We start from the raw sequence: 20057 nt of genomic DNA, 5'->3' as shown, positions 1-20057 counted from the left end.
TGGCCATTGGGAGCAAGTTGAGGTAGAAGGTGTGACTTGGAAGTTCCTCCTATAATTATCCAGCAGAGGAGGGGAAAGAGGAAAACAGGGTTCAGGAAGTAAAGCGAAGAATAGACAGAAAGGGCTAATAGTTGAGTCCAGAGAAAAGATAATAAAGGTGATGAGGAGATACAGTGAAGCTGCGGTAGGAGTGAGGGAAAGACATTTGAGATCGAATCTGCCAGCGCTGGACAGCTATGCAGACTACCTTTGTACATGGGCCCTATCTTGTCTCAGGAGTGGATTATTTGGAGAGCCCTAATGAGCCTCACAGTCCCATCCCCAGTGTCTGCCTTTGTCAGGTTATAATCTGGTATCTCACATTATCTTCCCTGCTCCCGAGGCCTTAGTGACTGACTACTTATCTTTTTTTCCCAGTTGGTTGATAGTGACTTATTATTAAGTAAAATATGGTCTCTACTCTTAAAGAGTTAAAATTCTGATGGGTAGGGGCACAGTCGGTTAAGCGTCTGCCTTCGGCTCAGATCGTGATCTCGGGGTCCTGGGATCGAGCCCCGCATCGGGCTCCCTGCTCAGCGGGAAGCCTGCTTCTCTCTCTCCCTCTGCTGCTCCCCTGCCTTTGCTCTCTTTCTCTGTGTCAAATACATAAAAAAAATTCTGATGGATAAAGGAAGTATATAAACAGATGATGTCGAACTATTCACGTTAATTAGGGAAGTACAGACCACAAGGCTGGAGGTTCGGGCACACGTGGCAGGGCAGTTGAGATATTTTGGAAAAGGGGGCTTTCCTGTGGTTTTCCCACACGGACACACACCCTTACCACAGCACAGAAACACCAGCAACCTTGTCTTTCACACAAGATGTACACAATTAGTCTAATCAAGAATGTGTTCATATGAAGCCCAGGTATTGACATTGTCCTTGGTAAGCATTTTGTAATTTATATGAAACAGACCTTGGGTTTTTGTTTTCAAAGCACTTCATCTGCTAAGTGTCCACAAAGTACTGCTGAGGCTGCAATGTGTCAGCAAGGACATCGAGGAGGAAGTCAGAGGGTCAAATCTTCAGGGACATGGCTTGTTCGGCTCCCATGGTATTCTTAAATTGTCAGTGGTCATTCTGCTTGGCAGTTTGGAAAGCCATTCAGCATTCGAAGTGTGCAGGCCAGGGAGAAGGAAATGAATGACTGGAGAACAACTGACTAATACATTCCAGGAGTACCAATTCAGATTACTAGAATTCTGGAAGCTTCTATGTGTATCCATTCCCATAGGCAGCTCTTATCCAGATTTTTTTTTTTTTAAAGGACCTCTCCAGTGTTTCTCAAATGTCATGTTGCCCACGAATCACCTGGTGCTTGTTCAAGTGAGCATCCCTGGATCCCACTCATAGGAACTTACACATGACTCTCTGGGGTTGGGCCCAGATACCTGCATTCTTGCAAGCACGCCAGGTATTCCAGAATCAGATGGTATGTGCACCACACCATCAGAAAAGCTGCCTTAAAGCCTTCCCAGTGATCAAACCCCTGTGTGAGGGGCCACACTCCTAGCTGTTTCCGAAAGAAGGGGTCTGGAAGTAGTGTTTCTTTCTCCTCCTACGTTCAATCTGCCACCTCCTTCTGCTGCTCTGTTCTCACATTTTCTTTATGTGTGTACCCTCTTCTCAAGCTCCTCACCCCACATCCTTCCAAGTTTGTGGCTTCTGTGAGAACCACGACTCCAGTTAAGTCAGCCCCCCCCCCCCCCCCACCGCCCAGGCGTACATCCAGGGGTACAGCTGAATAACTGGTGCAACCATCTTCCTTGGATCTCAGTTACTGCATAACTCAATCTCTAGTGTTGCCAATGTGGTGACCAAAGGCCGAGTTTAAAGAGGGTTGTTTTTTCTTTTTTTAATTTTTAAGTTTAAAAGTTTTGCTTGTCAATATTTAAAAATGGGGGAAATTTCCCACAAACCTCCAGATTTCCGGCTAGTCTTTTTTTTTTAATTTTATTTTATTATGTTATGTTAATCACCATACATTACATCATTAGTTTTTGATGTGGTGATCCACGATTCATAGTTTTCGTATAACACCCAGTGCTCCATGCAGAACGTGCCCTCCTTAATACCCATCACTGGGCTAACCCATCCCCCCACCCCCTCCCCTCTAGAACCCTCAGTTTGTTTCTCAGAGTCCATAGTCTCTCATTGTTCATGTCTCCCTCCGATTTCCCCCCCTTCATTTTTCCCTTCCTTCTCCTAGTGTCCTCCCTGCTATTCCTTATGTTCCACAAATAAGTGAAACCATATGATAATTGACTTTCTCCGCTTGACTTATTTCACTTAGCATAGTCTCCTCCAGTCCCACCCATGTTGATGCAAAAGTTGGGTATTCATCCTTTCTGATGGCTGAGTAATATTCCATTGTATATATGGACCCCATCTTCTTTATCCATTCATCTGTTGGAGGGCATCTCAGCTCTTTCCACAGTTTGGCTATTGCGGACATTGCCGCTATGAACATTGGGGTGCGTATGGCCCTTCTTTTTATACATCTGTGTCTTTGGGATAAATACCCAGTAGGGCAATTGCTGGGTCATAGGGTAGCTCTATTTTTAAATTTTTGAGGAACCTCCACACTGTTTTCCAAAGTGGTTGTACCAGCTTGCATTCCCACCAACACTGTAGGAGGGTTCCCCTTTCTCCACAACCTCTCCAACATTTGTTGTTTCTTGCCCTGTCAATTTTTGTCATTCTAATTGGTGTAAGGTGGTATCTCAGTGTGGTTTTGATTTGAATTTCCCTGATGGCTAATGATGATGAACATTTTTTCATGTGTCTGTTAGCCATTTGTATGTCTTCTTTGGAGAAGTGTCTGTTCATGTCTTCTGCCCATTTTTTGACTTGATTATTTGTTTTTTGGGTGTTGCTATTCTTAAACTATCAGAAGATCTGGCCAGTCTGGCTGCTCTCCCCTAAGGGGAACGGTCACCAGGGGTTGAGGGGAGGCTGCCCTCTTGAGACACACAGCAAAAGTGCACGTATTTTAAAGATAAGGAAGTTCAAGCGTCAGGACCCTGCTCTGCCCTCTCCTTAATATTGTATTCGTCATTTTGTATTTTTTTCTTAAAGAGGGCTCCATAATTGTTGAAGTTTTAGATTCCATGCACCCTGGATTGGCCCCTGCCACTCTGCTCCTTGTACTTCCCACACTGAGGCCGGTGATCGATTGCCATTTATCATCAGACTTGCCAGTAGCCTTTCCTACAATAGAGAAAGATTTTTCTGAACTCATGGGTCTATAAAAACAAAAGACAAACTGAGAGGGCCTCGCACTTTAGGAAGAGAGGGAGAGAGCATATCTTCTCATGGATGTGACCTGGCCTGATTTCATGGACCCTGGTTGCATGTAGATCTTGTTCTGCAAGTCATGATGTCTTCAATTCCCTTTAGTTGGAACAACGTCTTTGTACATAGTCCTCGATCTGGCTTTCTTCCCCATTTCTGCAAAAACACATTTAAATCCCATCCATTTAATCTTCATTTAGAGGGCAGATGCTAAGAATCCCCAGGTTGGAGAAAGAAAAATAAAAGTGATGTCTGCCTGTAGAAAGAGAATATACATCTTCCTCTTTTTGAATGGAATGTCCTGGGGGAAAGGACTGAACCATCTCCATGTTTTCTACTGCAAGTGTTTGCGTGCACAGCTAAATGCTTTCTGAGAACTCCATAAATACTCACTGATACTGATGATAAAACACTAATGAATAGATTAAAGCATATGTTCTCCAATACCTCCTAAGATATGATTTTTCTGTGTTGGTCACTGCTGTGGAACAGATCTTTTTATCCCACAGCGTTAGAGCTCTGGGAAAATTCAAACATTTTTGTTGTCACAACCTGCTGTAATATTGGGAAGTCAGTCACTGCATTGCTCCCTTCAGAAGAGACTACGTACTATGCTTCTATATTTCTTGTGTTGTTCCTAATATTGTTTTAAAGCTTTATTTTTGACTCTTGAGATTGGTACAGATTTGGTGATATTTCCTGTGAATGTATTTATTAGGCAGCGAGAGTCTTGTCTCTGCTTCTCTGCAGGAATGGAGGCGAATCGCATGCGTTATAGATCATCAGGCAGGGAGTCTTCCCAAGTGATTCCTTGGAAGCTTATTTTAACACTCCCCCTTTGCACACAGACTGTTAGTTTTCTCCTCTTTCTAGAGAACATCTTATTAAAAGGAAACACCTGTTTGAAGATGCAGAAATAAGACTAAATCCAAACAAAAGGGCATTTTGTTGCATGTGGTTATTTGCCAGATCTATTCTCTAATTTTTCCTGGCTGAGGATGAGGTAGGGGATGTTCTTTCTTACTCCATTAACTTTTTTTTAAATTAATTAATTAATTATTTTTTTATTAAAGATTTTATTTATTTATCCGACAGAGAGAGACACAGCGAGAGAGGGAACACAAGCAGGGGGAGTGGGAGAGGGAGAAGCAGGCTTCCGGCTGAGCAGGGAGCCCGATGTGGGGCTCGATCCCAGGTCCCTGGAATCACGACCTGAGCTGAAGGCAGACACTTAAAGACTGAGCCACCCAGTCGCCCCCTCTTTTTTATTTTTTTTTAAACACAAGAGTGGGTTGAGAGCCAGTGCCCACCAGTTAATGTGGACATTTGTTAAGGGGTTGATTATTTTATTTTTTATTTATTTTTTTATTTTTTAAAATTTTTTAAAAAGATTTTATTTATTTGGCAGAGAGAGACACAGCGAGAGAGGGAACACAAGCAGGGGAAGTGGGAGAGGGAGAAGCAGGCTTCCTGCCGAGCAGGGAGCCGATGCAGGGCTTGATCCCAGGACGCTGGGATCATGACCTGAGTGGAAGGCAGACGCTTAAAGGCTGAGCCACCCAGTTGCCCCAGGGGTTGATTATTTTAATGATAGTATTAATGGTAGTAGTTTAATCATTCAATCCCAGCCTACTTACACTGTACCTACATAAATGTCAATCTAATGTCTTTTTTAAAAAAATTCTAAATCTTTAATATTGTCTCTAGCCACCATAAACACACTTCTTGATTCCTCTCCAGCAATGAAGAAAATGATTTCTCCGTTAAGAAAACTGCTTCATGAATAAAATTACTCAATAGATAAATTCTTTTTCAGTCCTATAATCAATGACATTTTGTATTTTTTTTAACTTTGCTTTGAATCTACTGCCCCTTGCATTATGCAGGAGAAAGGCAGTTCTTTCTTTGTGAAGTGAACATTTTGGTGGCCACCAGTGAATCTTAGAACCTTATTTGTATGCAGTCGCTGATTACTTAAAAACAACCTGGGACATTTGATTCCAGTGATGATGCACAAAAAATTGGGTCAAACTTTTGCTAAGGCCAACTCAGCTAGTAGTACTGAACAAATTTTTTTTTTAATTCATGTATAATTAATATGCAGTGCTATATTAGTTTCAGGTGTCCAATATAATAATGATTCAACAATTCTATACATTATGCAGTGCTCATCATGATAACTTGAACAAGATATTTTTATAAATCCTCCTCAAGGCATTGGAGACTCAAGACAATGAAAAATTGCCAGACTATAATCCTGCAAAATGATAGAAATCTAGAGAGGCGAACATGGTTTTGGGAGCTGCTTTTCCTTGGGGAGCTTTGCAAATTTTAGAAAAGGCGGCCAACAGGCTAAGAGTTAAGCAATACTTTTTAAAGCTTCCAGAGTTGAGGAAGACAAAATCTGAAGCCTAAAGCCTACCAGAGTGATGGTGGTGGGTAAACCCAGGTTTTAGGTTGACATCTAGAAGATCACCACCTAGAAATAAGGGCAAACAGGGATCAGCCTGGTACCCTCAGGAAATGCAGTCAGTTTGGAATCATCTCTAGTCCTGAAATTGTGCCAAGATGATTCTAGAATGCTGTGCCTTCAAATGTCTGAAAGAATCAAACAAAAATCCTGAAAAGGATATTACAAGAAAGGCAAATGATAGGACAATTACTCTTAGGAGCAGAGATGCAAAAATCCAAAATAAAATATTAGTGAATCTAATCCATCCATATGCAAAAAGTATATACACAATATGACCAAGTTGTTTGTTTCCCAGGAATGAAAGTTTATTTAGATATTTGAAAATCAGTCGCCACAGAATAAAAGAAAAAAAATGTTTCAATAGATGCAGTCAAAATATTTGGATAGAATTCAATCATGTTCATAATAAACTCTTAGCAAACTGGCAAAAGATGGGAATTTTAAAAATAGAATAAGAGGTACCTACAAAGTAAGAACAAGAAAATACAGGACTTCATGAGGAAATATTAACAATTTTCCCCTGAGATCAGGGGAAAAAGAAAGGATGCCTTCACTTACCACTGCTATTCACCATTTCACTGAAGGCCCTTTTCAGGGTAGTCAAGTCAAGAAAAAGAAATAAAACATTGGAAAGGGAGACATAACTGCCAGTTACACACCACATGTGTGCATTCATAAAGAAAATCCAAAAGAATCTTTAGGTAAACTATTGTAATTAATAAATAAATTTATCAAGTTCATCGAATAAAAGCTCAGTACACAAAAAGTCGATTATATTTTTATATACTGGTTCAAACAACTAAAGCATGAAAATTTGAGTACCTGGCTAGTGAAAGATAAACAAAAACGAAGCATGGAAAGACAAAAGGGTGAAAAATATGAAAGAGAAGGTAAAATACATAGAGAATATAGTGAAAAGGTCTAAGATAGGCGTAACTGTAGTTCCAGAAAGAATGTCATGGAAGGAATAATTGAAGATATAATGACTAAGAAATTTATCACCGGTGAAAACATCAAGGCACAGATTAAGAAGTCCTACAAACTATAAATAAGATAAATAAAAGGAACTCCATATCTGTGCACATCGCAGTTAAACTGCTGAAAACAAATGACAAAGAGAAAAATCTTAGAAGCAGCCCCGGGGTGGGGAGGATGGAGACATATTGCCTTCCATTACACAAATCTGACTGTGGGCTGACTATATTTAAGAAATAAAGGGAGCCAGAGGAAAACGAAAAACTGTAATAAAGTAGCGAAAGAAAATAACTGCCAACTTAAAATTCTATTTTCATCCTTAGAGAATGCAAGTGAAATGAACATTTTCAGATGAACAAAACATAGAGGATTTATCACCAGTATACCTAATCATAAGAAAATTCTAGAGGATATTTTTTAGGCAGCATAAAAATGTTCCCAGGTGGAAGGTAGGAGAAGCAGGAAGAAAGGAAGAGCAATAGAAAGGGACTTTATGAATAAATCTGAATGAATATTGGCTGTATAAAACAGTAATAAAAATGTCTTCTAGGCCTAAGTCTGGAGACTGGTAAATGGCGTTGAAGTATTCTAATTGTTGCTTTGTCCAAGAGGAGGGCAGGAATGCTGATAAGTACTGCATGCTAGTAAGTCAAGAATGCATGTTTTAAATTCACAGGTAACCATTAAAAAGAATACTAAAAAGACTTGTATAACCTTGAAACTGATAGTAGGAAAAAATCTAGTAACAAACACCAAATCAATCCAAGCAAGTTAAGAAAATCAGAAAAGAGGAAGATAAAGCAGATGGAACAAATAGAGGACATAGAGTAAAATTATAGTTTTAAACCAAATACATCAGAAATTATATTACATGTAAATAGACTAAGTGATCAAATTAAGATAAAAGAAATTTCAGACTAGATTGAAAATATATAAGGTTTATAAAGATACACCTAAAACATGAGACTACAAAAAGGTTGAAGTACAAAGACTAACCAAAAGAAAGCTGACGTGGAATAGTCACCTTTTTTCTATATTAATATCAGATAAAGCATTTTTCATTTAAAAAAGCATTTGAAATAAAGGACATAGTTAATAGAACAAAGGATTTTACTCACCAGAAGTGTACAATAAAGCTAAGTTATACACCACTAATAATATAGCCTTAAATAAAGAAGTTCAAGAAGAAATATTCATATTCATAGGAAATTTTAACACAACATTTTCAGTTATTGGTAAGAGAGATAGGCAAAAAATCAAATAGAAGATTTAACAACCTAGTTAGCCAACAGCCAGTAGACATACATGGAGTATTGGACTCTGCAACAGCAGAATATACATGATTTTCAAAAACACACAGCACATTTACAAAAATTGACTATATTCTGAAACCTGACACAAATCTCAACAATTTCAAAAGACTCCGATGAAACAGGGTATGTTTTGTATCCACCATGGAATTAAGGTAGAAATCAATTATAAAGAGATATTTATAAAATGGTGCAATATACTTCTAAATCACCCATGGATCAAGGCAGAAATTACAATAGGAATTAGAAAAGAGTTTGGACGGAATAATTAAATTATTACATATTGAAATCTGTGGGATACAGTTAAAACCACGCTTAAAGGGAAATTTGTAACTCTGTCAATGAGGATAGCTGGGTATCAGTGAGCTAACCATTTATGACACGAAGTTAGAAAGGAATTACCACCTTAAAGTAGAAGGAAGGAAAGAATAAGATCAAAAATTAATGTGATAGAGCAAATCAATAAACTAAAAATTGTTTCTTTGGAGAAACTCTGAAAAACTCCTGCTCAGACAGATTAAGAAGAAAAAAAAGGGGGAGAGAAAAGATGAACAAAACCAATGTCAGGAATGAAGAAAGCAACATCATTATAGAACTTATCGACATTAAATATATGGAATATAAGGACCAACATGATGTCAGTATATTTAAAAATGTAGATAAAATTGGGGCACTGGGTGGTTCAGTTAGTTAAGCATCTGACTCTTCGGCTCAGGTCGTGATCTCAGGGTCATGAGATTGAGCCCCATTTTGGGCTCCATACTGAGCACGGAGTGTGCTTGTCCCTCTCCCTGCCCCCCACTTGCGTTCTCTCTCTCTTATGCTAAAAAAATTAATAAAATCTTTAAAAAATGTAGATGAAATTTACAAATTCCACGGAAAACAGTAAATCTGATATAAAAGAAATAGTTCTGTAAATATTGGAAATATCAACTCTATCATTTAAAACTTCCCACAAGGTAAACTTTGGGTTTTGTGACCCTAGTAGTGAATTCTACCAATCATTTAAGAAACAAATGCCACTAATATTGTATAAATTCTTTCAGAGATTAGGACAAAAGGGAACATACCAAACATGATTTATGATACCAGCATAACCCTGATGCCCAAAGGACAAGGACACTATGAAAAAGGACAATTTCAGGCCAGTCTCATTTGTGAAAAAAGACAAATAGACTAATGGAATAGAGAAAAATTACCTGTGACATATATAACTGACAAAGGGATTGATTCTAGAATATATTGAGATTGTCTACAAATCAATAAAAAAAAAAGACAATCCATTATGGGCAATAGATTTAAACAGCATTTCATGAAAGAGAGTATTTCAGTAGCCAATAAAAATATAAAAAGATGCTCGCAACTTCATTAATAATACAGGGAATGTAAATTAAAATCATGAGATACCATTGAGTATCGACCAAAACAGCTGGTTAAAAGGACTGACAATACTAGGTCCAGTGAGGATATGGAGCAAAGGAAGCTGTCAAATGCTGCTGGTGAACACATAAATTGGAACAACCGTTTGGCAAAAAACAATTTGGCATTGTTTGATAAAACTGAGCATACCCTATGTGTATGAGCAATTCTCCTGTGACTGAGCAATTCTCTTCCTGGGTGAATACTCGACAGGTATGTTTGCATATGAATGCTAAGAGTGCCGCAGACAAGAATGTTCTCAGTGGCATTATGCATAACAGCTCCAAACCGAAAGCAGCCCAAATGTTCAGAAAAGAAAAATAAATTACTACTGGAGAATCCTCTATAACGGGGGCCAAGGAATGTGGGCTGGAAAAAGAAGACATCTGAAAGCGGCCCATGCTTTGGTGTAGACAAACTTGGGTGGGGAGGAATCGAATCAATACGGAAGAGTCCACATCAGCAACTGTCTGTTCTTCACAAAAGCCTATCTTTAAGGAAGGTCAAGTGAAAATCCCCTGAAGGACATATGAGCCTTCCCATCTTGACCTTCCTCAAATTCTAATCTTCATCATGCAAAGCACGAGAAAGCTTCATTCCTGTACTTTATTGGTTTAGCCCCTGAAAAGATTTCCTTTTCCAGGTTGCATTGTGTCCTGGACATCGTTCTGAAGTCAAGCCTGTGTCTTGGGGCAGAAGCAAAGCTGGTGGAAGAAGAGCCCTTAGAGACACACAGAGCTGGACACCCATTGTTGATATAGGTTTGAATTCTTCCACTTCTTTCCAAATTGCAACCCGGGGCAAAATTACTTGATCTGTCCAAATTGCCGCGTCCTCATCCATAAAATGGAGATAAGAATCCCTACAGCATGCAGGTGTATGAAGATTAAATGAGGTAATGTCTATAAAATGTCATACACAGAAAGATGCTCAAATGGTAGCTATTAATATTTTATGTCGATTGATTCTTGCTAGCTTCTGCTTTAGAATGTGTGTTTTGACCCTGACTCATATCTTGCCCTATCTTCCCCTGACTACACTAAGAACGCTGAGAGTGAGTTAAGTGGCTCAAAGCAGACTTTGCTGGGGCTGAGAAGTTGGGCTCATCCCCCACTGAGCTTGATAAGGGAAGGCATTTTCGTATCACCTGAATGCAGGCTATTTCAACGGACAGAAGCTGGAAGGGGAAGAGAGACGAGGGGAAGGCAGGATGGACATCCAGGCACAAAGAATGATATGAACCTCCTGACTCTCTTTTGGAAACTGGACCTCCAAATTACAATTGTGTGAGGGCTCATGGCCTTCCTGGAGCTTGCTAGCCGGAGGGGATTCTCCTTGTTGGCTTTTTCCCATCCTCTTTAAGGGGAGTTCTGTCTGTGCTGGCTCAGTTCCTAGGTCTCTATGCTGCAGCATCGGGCAGGGGGAATCCACAAACTGCATTCTGGGAAAGACAAAAGAATAGGGGCAGATAGAAAAGAACCACGTGAAAGGAGACAGCAGGCTGGGTGTTGAGAGTCTTATTTGGAGTTGAGAGTTGAAGAGGGAATGGGGTTTTGAGGAAGCAATCGAAGACCATTTCAGAGAACACTGTGAGTGGGAGAGCTAATCCTAGCCATAAAATGGCAAATCCAGGATTTGGAACCAGTTGTGCATCCTTCACCATGGTCTATTTTAGAGCTTTTTTGTTACCCCCAAATGAAACTCTTCTCTTTAGCCATCAGCCCCAATCCCTCTAGCTGCCTCCCACCTCCAGCCCAAGGTAACCACTAATCCACTCTCTGTCTCCAAAGAGTTACCTTTATCTTTTTGATAATGGCCAGACTAGTAGGTGTGAAGTGTTATCTTATTATAGTATTGATTTGCATTTCCCCAATGGCCAATTGTCTGAATGTCTATTTAAGTAAGATGCTTTTTGGATATAAAGTTAAGGGTACAGTTTTTAAGTTGATATGTAATGCCAAACTGCTTTTCATTAACTGTACCAATTTAACTCAGCATGGAAGTATATAGGACATTTGTTTCACAATGTCTTCATCAAAGTACAATGTCTTCATCAAAGTAAATATTATATTTAAAGTCTGGGCCAATATAGTGAAATTGGAATTATTTGAATACCATTTCTTGTGAAACTCGGGTTTTTTCATACACATAAGAATTATTTATATAACTTCAGTAAGCTCATATTCTTTGTACATTTTCCTGTTGGGTCTTGGGTTTGTTTTGGAAATTTTTCTTAAAATAGCTAACATTCATCTTGAGTAACAGTTTATGCTAGATAAGGAGTTTTTAAGTAACTTGTCACTATAAAATACGGTGAGAGAAATTAATCTGTTAGCGTTCTTGCAATGACCAACCAGAATGATCATTTTCAAAGTATTAAAAGAGGTTTAGAAAGTTTTAAAAGTTCGTATTTGGTTGTTTACATAATACAAAATATTAGACAAATGGAAGCTAAATGAGAGAGAACGATTTGATTACAGGAGACATATGAATGCCTCTCCCTGAATCTAACTGAAAATTTGATGATTGTTTATGTTCAATGAAATGGAGGAAATTAGAAGTGGTATTTATTTTGGGGTGATCCTCTCATTTAGCTTCTTTGGCACTTTAATTGAACTCACGGAAATATCTGGAGCTTTTAAAATATTGTCCAGTGTTGATCTCTCAATGTTTACTTGTACTTAAAAGAATTTCAAGATAAAATCTAGGTCCGAATGCTCCATCATTTTTTGGCTAGCACAATTATTATTATTATTTTTTAGATTTATTTGAGAGAGAGGGAAGAATGCGAGGGGGGAGAGGTGGAGGGAGAGGGAGACAAGCAGATTCCGAGCTGAGCAGGGAGCCCAACATGGGGCTTGATCCCAGGACCCTGAGACCATGACCTGAGCCTAAACCAAGAGTCGGATGTTCAACAGACTGAGCCACCCAGGCGCCCCTTGGCTAGCACAATTCTTCTTCTTCTTCTTTTTTTAAATTATGTTCAATTAGCCAACATATAATACATCATTAGTTTTTGATGTAGTGTTCAACGATTCATTAGTTGCATGCAACATCCAGTGCTCATCACAACACGTGCCCTCCTTGATACCCATCACCCCATTCCCCCATTCCATTCCCCCACCTTCTTAAACAGACATCGCTGAAGTACAAGGTGCCCCTCTGGCTGACAGAGCTTCCATAAGGCCGGTGTGAGAGGTAAGTTCGTAGATAACTGAATCACGAACTCCATCTCCCTTCCTGTTTGTTTAATGCCTAAAGGTCTGAGTTGCCGTAAGTAGATTACAAACATCTTCAGTTTTTGTGTGTGTGTGTGTTGGGGGCAGGGGGAAGATCTGTGAGTCCAAGAAGGCTTATTCAAAACTCCAGCGTGGTTCTGAATTTATAGTCTTCTGAATTTAGATTCCCTTACTCTAGGTCTGATGAGTCTCCCCTGCTACCTGGCTTGGTTGTTTTACAGGCTACAGCCAGAGGGAGCACAGAGTAATGTGGGATGGATGATGGATATTATGTCCTTCTCTTTAAACTATGTCTTTAAATAGGTAGATATTGATCCGAGAGAAAGGAGGGAACGATTGTGTTTAAGTGGACCAGATATGGAGTGGGAAAGAAGGGTCCCAGAAAATACCTTGTTGATGTTTATAAACATCGCTGCTTTGGGGACACACACTGTGAGGGAGTAAGGGAGCCCTCTTTGTGAGTTTCTAGGCCAGTGGCATCAGATGAGGAAATCTCCCGAGTACCCTGTGCTCCTGGTGTAGAGGAAGGGAAGGATGCTGAGGACTGAGGAGTGTTCTCGCCATGATTCCTGAGTCGGGGTTCCCCCAAACTGTGGAAATCCTAATCCGCAGTACCTCAGAATGTGACTTTACTTAGAAATAGGTTCATTGCAGATGCAATGAGCTCAATTAAGATGAGACCATACTGGGATAGAGTGGGAGCTTAACTCATAATGGACTAGTGTCCTTATCAGAGCACAATTTAAACACAGACTCACAGTCTGGAAAACACTGTGGGAAGACAGAGTTGGAGACTGGAGTGAAGCATCCAGAAACCAAGGATTGCTGGCTGTCATCAGAAGCCAATGGAGGGCACAGAACAGATTCTCCCTCACAGCCCTCAGAAGGGACGAACTCTGCTGACTCCTTGAGTCAGGCTGTCTAGCCTCTAGAACTGGGAGAGAGGGGATTTCTGTTGTTTCAAGCCACCCACTTTGGGGTAATTTGTCACAGCAGCCCTAGCAAACTGATAAAGGCCTCAAATCTCTACCCAAACTGCTTAATAATTTTGCCTCAATTGTTTTTCTTGTAGAATAGAAGTAAAAATACCCTGCCCATTGTGAGGATGCAATGGGCTTCTAAAGGGGGAAACTTCTGGGTGGCTGTGTGTGCCTCCTGGCCTGAGGGGAACTCCCGAGACTCCCACCCCTCTCAGCGCTCCCACCGCAGCTGGTGGGAGACCAGCGCTCAGCCTGGAGCATTGCAAGGACCTGGAGGGCTGGTTAAATCGATCGCAGGGCCCCCTCCCAGAGTTGTTCAACCAGCGGGTCAGAGGTAGGGCGTCAATAATTTGCTAACCCAGCAAATTTTCAGATGCCGCTTCTGTTGCTAGTTTGGAGGCTACATTTTGAGCTCTATGGGATTGGACACTTGGGGAAGATCTGGGGGGGCGGGGGGAAGTAATAAGGGCAGCCTCAGAAGAAGCCTTGAAAGGGTGGGGGCGTTGTGTCATGTGCAGATAAACCGTAGGTTGTACTATCATAAATGCCCTTCCCTCATGCGGGAACACCTGAGAGTCTTGCAATGTCTTGCAATACTGGTTTCAGGTTCTTTTCTCATCTTCCTTCTGAATTTGGAAGTTCTTTTCTTGTATGCCTGGGCTTGGGCTTGAATGTATGCCTATTGTTGGATCCTGAGAGTCCCTGAGTGATGAGATTTGAGACTGATTGAAAGTTAATTTCAGGATCCTTGTCTCACCCCAGCCTCACCCCCATGAAGCCTTTTCACCAGGACTCCTCCCTTCCTTGGGTTCCTAACACATGTCAACCTAAAAAAAGAGGTAAACTGAGGCAAGCTCAAAATTCTCAAAAAGATGAATTATTCGGGAATAGCAGAGGAATTTCAATTCCCAACACATAGACTATAGCCACCTACAGACAAGTCCACTGAGGGCTTGGGATAGGCTGTATTTATGGGCAGAGAATGTAAAGAGGGGTGAGTTCAGTTAGTCTGTTAAAATAAAAAACAAATGCAGACCGGCTTTGAAAAATTCTCTGACCAGACAAAACCAGTCCAGCCATACAAAGAAAGTTCAATTCAGCCAGTTTTGTGAGACCAGCCCGCCCTGGGTGATTTCTTGTTCATGCCTCTGGAAACCACAAACAAAACTTCCCAAGGTCATTACGAGGCAACCCCCCGACCAACTCCCTACCATTTCAGAACATTCCAACATGATCAGTTTTCCGCAAATCAGACACTTATGGGAAATCAGTCTCTCGGTCCTTAAATTTTCTTTCCCTAAAGGCACATAGGTGAGATTTTCCATTTTATACCCTCTGGTTCCATTTTAGATTGAAATTCTTTCACACACATTTTCCTTATTATTGTGTACTTACTCATACATTCACCAGTCTTCATGGGCTGGCTACTAAGCAGCCTTCTTGCTGATTTGTGGGGTCCCATATCACGTTTAGCTGGGCGTACGAAACTAGGCCATCACCGTTCCTCAGAAACACCTTAAATGTCTTTTAAGTCTTACTAAATTGCCCAAAACTTCTCTACCCACACATCATTCATTCATTCATTTGTTCATTCATTCACTCATGAAAGGTCCTGTGGAGCCCCTCCTGTTTGCTAGGCCCTCAGTAATACTCTGGGCATGCAGTGGTGCACAGATGCCCACAGGGCACGCCCCTATGGGGTTTGCAGAGTAGTGTGGGGAGGGAGGAGACAGACACAAAGATCACATAAATACGTTCAAAATCACAGCCGCGTTAAGTGCATCCGAGGAGTGTGGTACTTAGTTCTAAAGGACTATGATGGTGAGATTTGGGCCTGCTGGGAGGCCAGGGAAGCCTTTTGAATTGATATCTGAATGATGTGCAGGGAGTTAGGCAGGTATAAAGCAAAAGACAAGTATTTCTGGGCCAGAGAACAGTGCATGCAAAGAGCTGGTCAGAGGCAGGAACATACAGGGGACTGACTTTGAGTGCAGAGAATGAGGGTATTAGGGGACCGCAAGGGGTGCTGGGGGCCTCCAGGCTGGACAAGTGGCAAAGTAGCCAGATAGGGTGAGGCCCTCAATGCTGTGTGCTCAGGGTCTGAGGATATGGGCCATGAGGCAACTCCTTTGCTTCCACCAGTTGCTTTCCCACCTGCTTTATCTCTCCACACCTTCCTACCACTACTCTGTCCAGGGGAGGAGACATTCCTCCTATTTTACCAGGTGACCTCTCCATTTGGCCTTTCTTCCCTTCCCTCCTGCATCCTTCATTTCCGGGGCTCAGTGAGTCTTTAAATCTCCGGGATGACTCACCTGCCATTTAAGTGGCTCCTTCCCTTTTTCTTGAACATGTCTGGATCTCCCTGGCTTAAAATAAAAGCTAATTTTGCTGTCCTCTGACCTAATGACAGATTCTCTCCTCATCTCACGACTTCTCATGGTGGGTGTGTGGGGGGGGCAGGGGAAGTGCAATGGGGACATCTGTCTTCGTTCCTCCCATGTCCTCTCTGCAGGTAGTTCTGCCTTGACAGAGGAAAGAGTTTCCTTACTATTACGTGTGTTCCACGGTCTTATGCTTGCAGACTGTGATGGGATGTCCTCCCCTCTGTAGTTCACCTTCAGAGTTAAGGGTATCTTAAAAGTTGCTGTCAAAAGGTCCCCCCTCATTCGACTCAACTCTATTTGCAGAAACGAAAAACATTTTCAAGATCTTTGTTCTAAGGAATTCCGTATTTGGCAAACTTCCTGTGACTGGATCTTGAGAGAAAATCGGTATTCTTGAGACAGTGGTGTTTTACTGTTAACTTAAATGTTTGAAATGCTATTTTAAAATAGTGCTTTATATCTGACCTGTTACTGAAGTCAAGTTTATATGTGCAGGCCAAAGATAATATAAGTTGTGCACATTAAAACCACCAATAAGTTTTTAAAAGGCAAAGAAAAAAGGCTTCAAAGGTAAATGATCTATTTAAAAATGTAAATTATTCTTTTACCCCTTTTAAAGTATATTTTTGTCTTATTAAAAATATATATTATGATATAATAACCAACATAAAATATTAAAAATATAAAGTAGCACACATTACTTTTTTTCATACATAAAGCTGATGCTAACAGAATTTTGGAAGACTGTACTCTGCGTTCTTCATACTGTTGACAGGTGTTTGCTGAACGAAATTATCTTTCCTTTTTCACCTGGACTTCTCTGTCATCCAGAGAATGCATTCTTGAGATGACAGAGTAGGAAGCATACTGTGACTAAGGAGCAGCTTTTCTCTGCGTGGCTAACCAGCTACTAAAATAAAACCTAGCCATGGGGCGCCTGGGTGGCTCAGTTGGTTAAGGGTCTGCCTTCAGCTCGGGTCATGATCCCAGGGTCCTGGGATCTAGTCCCGCATCCCTGCTCAGCGGGGAGCCTGCTTCTCCCTCTCCCTCTGCTGCTCTCCTTGCTGTGCTGTCTCGCTCTCTCTGTCAAATAAATAACATCTTTAAAAATAAATAAAATAAAATAAGATAGAACCTAGCCTCTTTAACACAGGCTGACTGTGTTAAACACAGCTTTAACAGGCTGACTACCCAGATCCAATATTCAGGGTTAACGGCATGCCTTCGGAATCTCTAATGATAATATATCCGTTCAGGAAGAGAAAAAAATAAGCCAATGGTAAGGATGCCCTCACAATTTACACTTAATTAAGATCATTCTCATTCAGGAGTGGGCACTGCCGTCTCAGAGTCTAGTTGCTTGGCATTTATTTACCAGCATTTAGCTGCCAATTCCCAAGGCCCCGGGAGGTTTAGTCCCTGGCAAGTAAACCGAAGGTTTGATTTGTAAATCAGAATGTCAGTGTCTTACAGGGAGAACTGACACTTGCTACTCAATCTGCCGACTCTCGTCAGAGAAGGAAGGCCAATGCAGAGCTTAGCAGGAACCGCAGTTGCTTAATTGCTGTATTTGAGTTGCTAGATCCGAACAAGAAATGGAACTGGGATTAGAATATTATTATAGAGCTTGGGTGGGAGTAGAGGGGATAGATCACTTAGGGTTTGTTGACTGCAAGTCACAGGAAGCAGCAGTGGCTGAAGGAACAAAGGGGCGTTTACGGGAAGGCCCTCAAGGACTCTCAGGATTGACAGGAACCTGAAGATGCAGGCTGGGAAACAGCCGGGGAGTAGCAGTGATAACCACTGGACAGGGTGCGCAGATGGAGAGAAGTTCAGCCAGTTCCAGGCTTTCTGGCCCTCCACTGGATCTAGTTTTTAAAATTTCATCAGGCTTTCAAAATTTCAATTGGCCCATATCTAGTGTGTGGCTATACTATCTGCCAGAGTTGTAAAAACAAAGATAAGACCCTGCGTTCATTGACTTAAGAATCTCATATTTCAATACCTACGATTCATGTTAGACCAAGTTCATGCAGAGGCACACAACCATTCAGGATTCCACAAAGGAAGAGAGGCCATGGGGTCCGAAGGTTGGGGAAACACCTCACAGGAGTGGCACTGGAGCTGGGCACTGGAGCTGGCAGGATTTTTCTAGGGAAGTTGGAAGCATTTCCAGCTGGGATGTAAATAACAAAAGGGGCGCAGAGGTAAGAGCCTAAGGTGCACCACCCACCTGCTTAAATCCCCTCCTCCTTTTCCTGAGGTTGGGTTAACAGGGTTTAGTCAAATGAAGTTTTTGCAGGAAGAGGCCCCTGTGCTTTGAAGAGGACTAAGGAAATGGGGTGGGGCGCAGAGGGGGAAAGACCTATGCATTCCACCTTCAAGGGACAAAAAAAAGTGTGCTTCTCTCTGTCCATTTGTTGTAGGGTGGGTGTAGGTGACAAACTGGGAAGCCAGGCCATGGAAGGTGTCCTATCTTGATTTCCCAGCTCTAGGAAAGGGCTTGTTAGTCCCATCCAGACCGAGTGGGGGCCCAATGCTACTGGCAGCATCCAAAGGCCCCAGATCTTATGTTAAAGTGCAGTTCACCCCAGGACAGCTGTCTGGGTCCTGCACAATCCATGTTTTTTTTTTTTCCCCAAAGATTTATTTATTTGTTTGAGAGAGAGAGAGCATGAGAGGGGGGAGGGTCAGAGGGAGAAGCAGACTCCCCGCTGAGCAGGGAGCCCGATGCGGGACTCGATCCTGGGACTCCAGGATCATGACCCGAGCCGAAGGCAGTCACTCAACCAACTGAGCCAGCCACCCAGGCGCCAATCCATGTTTTAATGCAGGGCTCTTGAACATCAGACCCATGTGGCAAGGATACGGCATCAAAGAGAGTGATACATTGTTCCATTTTTCATTCCCATCCGTATTTATTAACACTAACTGGAGGCTCTGCCCTAAATTGAGGCTGGAGGCTAGAGTTGAAAAAGTGAACGATGGATGAGGAAGTCACTTCTTCTCATTGCTTCTGTTTTCTCATCTGTAAAAACGGGCAGGATTTAACGCCTTTGTTTTGCTATGTTTCTTGCACTCGGTGAGCTTATACATAAAATCAGGAGCAGTTTGCCCTTGTGTGGGTGGGACGAGACGTGTCAGGGGCTGAGGGGAAAAAGATGAGAGCTTTGGCTTATCCCTCGCCACCGCGGAACGAGGGGCCCGCTGAAAGGCGCCAGGGATGCAGCAGCTCTGTGCAAACGAGAGGTCTGGTATTTGCCAGAAGCTTTGGCATAATGCAAGGAGAAGTAGTGCATAAGTGATGTGATGGAATTATTGCTGACCATGAATTTCCTGTCCAATTAGTGAGGTGCTGTGGGGGTTTCATTTAATTGGACCTTTCCCAAGCCATCTAGGTTTATTTACCATTTTACACTGATTTGATCTCAGGGGAGGAGAGGGCGGCATGTTGAATTCTAACCACCTTTTATGAGACAAAGTTCTTCCTCCTTGACCTTTGATTCCCCTTTCCCTGTGTTGTGCTTCTGCGTTTCTCCAGGAAGCCTGTGTCACAGCTTCTTTGCAACCAAAGAGGGCGCTCATGTTGGACATTTTCCAATGTCTGGCACATTCGTCCCTCTGCATTCAAGTCACAGCAAATGTCTGGAAGGGTCTTCTGAATCACGTGCCTGGAAGCTCCTTGGGGTTCAAAGTACAGTCCATACATATCTTGGCATCTCACCTTACCCTCCCCCAATGCCTCCTACCCTGTTGCCTGCTAGTAGGAGGAGTTCAAATTTTTTTTGAAGGTAACATCTCAAAGGTCTTTATAGGTATACACTGTGGCTTCAATAGAAATCGTGGATTTACAGAAGATCCAGGCGATACCTAGCAGAATTAACCACGGTTTCAAAAGGATTTAAAGTCCTTTCTGCCAAGACATTTCCTTTGATATA

Source organism: Zalophus californianus, chromosome 13, assembly GCF_009762305.2.
Source record: "Zalophus californianus isolate mZalCal1 chromosome 13, mZalCal1.pri.v2, whole genome shotgun sequence".
NCBI classification, from domain to species: Eukaryota; Metazoa; Chordata; class Mammalia; order Carnivora; family Otariidae; genus Zalophus; species Zalophus californianus.
The sequence above is the reverse complement of the archived record's forward strand: the minus strand, read 5'-3'. Positions refer to the sequence as shown.